Source organism: Scylla paramamosain, unplaced genomic scaffold (assembly GCF_035594125.1).
Source record: "Scylla paramamosain isolate STU-SP2022 unplaced genomic scaffold, ASM3559412v1 Contig29, whole genome shotgun sequence".
In the NCBI taxonomy this organism is placed as follows: Eukaryota; Metazoa; Arthropoda; class Malacostraca; order Decapoda; family Portunidae; genus Scylla; species Scylla paramamosain.
Window position 1 is genome coordinate 254475 of NW_026973694.1, and position 3026 is coordinate 257500.

Below are 3026 nucleotides of genomic sequence, written 5' to 3' on the forward strand. Positions count from 1 at the left end.
TTTGGAAAACTTTAATAACCTCCACTACAGCCTGATAAAGATAGTCGAAATAAGAAGACGAAATGCTTCATAATGCAAACCTCAGTCTGATATCTCTTAGCGAACGAGGAACACAAAGCAAGGTGGATAAGTAAATGTTGACAAAAATGGTAAGAATGAACTTAGGTAATCATCATTGTGGGGTCTAAGAAAATGCCAATGTGACATGGCTTATTGCGCCCAAAGCACCAGAGATGAATATGATGATGACGATGATGACGATGATGACGATAGCAATACTAACCGTCAACTGTTCGCCCCACACAAGCAGCGCCTTCCATCTCCTCACCTTCCTGTCAGCCAGAATATCTTCCCTCAACTTTCCGTGCTTTCCCTACTCCAAGCTTCCCTGCCGTGTCTGTCTTTCCATCTTATGCATAATATTATTCTCTTCATTTCTCTCCCAAAGCTTATGAGTTTTGCCCCACAGCACTCCTGCCGGGCTGCGGGGTTCTGGTCCTTAACTTCAATAAGATACACGTGATGTATTGCCCTCACATTCCCGCTGGCCTTGAGGTGTGTGAAGATGAAATTTTATATGATCATTCCTCGTTTAATCACACCTGTATTATATTACTGCTATTAATTAAAAGAGAGAGGTGCAGTATGCTATCTTTATATGCCTAACTACCTTAATCAAATTTGCAAAGGTGTAATTTTAAGCGACTCCTCTTTGCTCGACGAGAGAAGGTATCTTATGTATATTAGCCGTACTCCTGTATTACTGTATTATATAACTGTCCTTAACTTCAATAGGACAGGTGTGATGTATTGCCAATATATTAGCCTTTATATGTCTACTCGCCTAAATTAAAAGTGTAAAGGTGTAATTTCTAATGCATCTTAAATCTGTTTCGCCATATTCCATTATTCTATTATATTACTCTCCTTAACTTCAATAGGACAGGTGTCATACATTACCTTTATGAAGCTGCCCATCTTAATTACAACCTGTGCAAGATGTAATTTCAAGTGGTCGTCCTTTGCTTACTGACAGAACACAAACCATCTGTCCTTCCCATCACATTACTATTACAAGCAAGACTATTAATCCTGCATCCAGACTGAACTTAATCCTTACTGGTAAACTTGCTAGACTTAATGAGAGAAAAAGAGTTTATTACATCAAATGACATTACATCACAGACGAAGAGAGCATTATCTTAAGGCTGTTTTCCCACTAAAGCACTTCTTATGTCCTGGTATTTAATTTACGGGGATAACACAACAACGCACCTGTCTGTACCACCACTTGACTTAAACACACAAGAATAACATTAGCTCTCCACTCCTCGTTCAGTATTTCACCATTTTTAGTCAAGTTGGTGTATTTAATATCACACCCCTACCTCTCCTGAATTCAAATAATGATACAGTTTACGGGGACTTTACCTTCTTTCTTTACGAGTTTTCCTTTCATAATTATCAGTAAGGCACAATAACAGCACTAATTCTAACTAACGATGTGCTGAAGGCAAGATGTGGGAGGTATTTAACTTCATTACCTGGTTAGATGAAGCCGTCATCCTCACTCATTTCACACTACGGAGACTCATTCAGCATATCAAATCTCTTACAATATTTATCTTTGTATCTGAGAATTCCTTGATTATCTTGTCGTGAAGTGGTGGCGTTGTTTTCTTATTCTCTTTTTGTCTGGTATCGTGATCTTTATAAACTTCCATCTGTGTTAACAAGAAGGTGAGGGGAGAAGAAGAGCGGAGGGAAGAGGAGAGGAGATGATAAGAGAAAACGCACACCTACGTATAACCTTCTATGTTTTTTTTTTTTTTTATGTAGGAAGGACACTGGCCAAGGGCAACAAAAATCTAATAAAAAAAAATGCCCACTGAAATGCCAGTCCCATAAAAGGGTCAAAGCAGTGGTCAAAAATTGGTGGATAAGTGTCTTGAAACCTCCCTCTTGAAGGAATTCAAGTTGTAGGAAGGTGGAAATACAGAAGCAGGCAGGGAGTTCCAGAGTTTACCAGAGAAAGGGATGAATGATTGAGAATACTGGTTAACTCTTGCGTTAGAGAGGTGGAAAGAATAGGGATGAGAGAAAGAAGAAAGTCTTGTGCAGCGAGGCCACGGAAGGAGGGGAGGCATGCAGTTAGCAAGATCAGAAGAACAGTTAGCATGAAAATAGCGGTAGAAGACAGCTAGATATGCAACATTGCGGCGGTGAGAGAGAGGCTGAAGACAGTCAGTTAGAGGAGAGGAGTTGATGAGACGAAAAGCTTTTGATTCCACCCTGTCTAGAACAGCAGTATGAGTGGAACCCCCCAGACATGTGAAGCATACTCCATACATGGACGGATAAGGCCCTTGTACAGAGTTAGCAGCTGGGGGGTGAGAAAAACTGGCAGAGACGTCTCAGAACACCTAACTTCATAGAAGCTGTTTTAGCTAGAGATGAGATGTGAAGTTTCCAGTTCAGATTATAAGTAAAGGACAGACCGAGGATGTTCAGTGTAGAAGAGGGGGACAGTTTGAGTGTCATTGAAGAAGAGGGGATAGTTGTCTGGAAGGTTGTGTCGAGTTGATAGATGGAGGAATTGAGTTTTTGAGGCATTGAACAATACCAAGTTTGCTCTGCCCCAATCAGAAATTTTAGAAAGATCAGAAGTCAGGCGTTCTGTGGCTTCCCTGCGTGATATGTTTACCTCCTGAAGGGTTGGACGTCTATGAAAAGACATGGAAAAGTGCAGGGTGGTATCATCAGCGTAGGAGTGGATAGGACAAGAAGTTTGGTTTAGAAGAATTTGTTAATTCCTCTTCCATTTTTTGTATAATCCCTATCCTTAATTTACAGTATCAATAAGGGAGGTGATAAAAACACCACCACCACCATCACCGCCTCTTAGTTACCTGTTATCACATACCATTAAGACTCGTACCCTCTCTCTCTCTCTCTCTCTCTCTCTCTCTCTCTCTCTCTCTCTCTCTCTCTCTCTCTAATGACTGGTAATTGAGAATTGAGGCTTT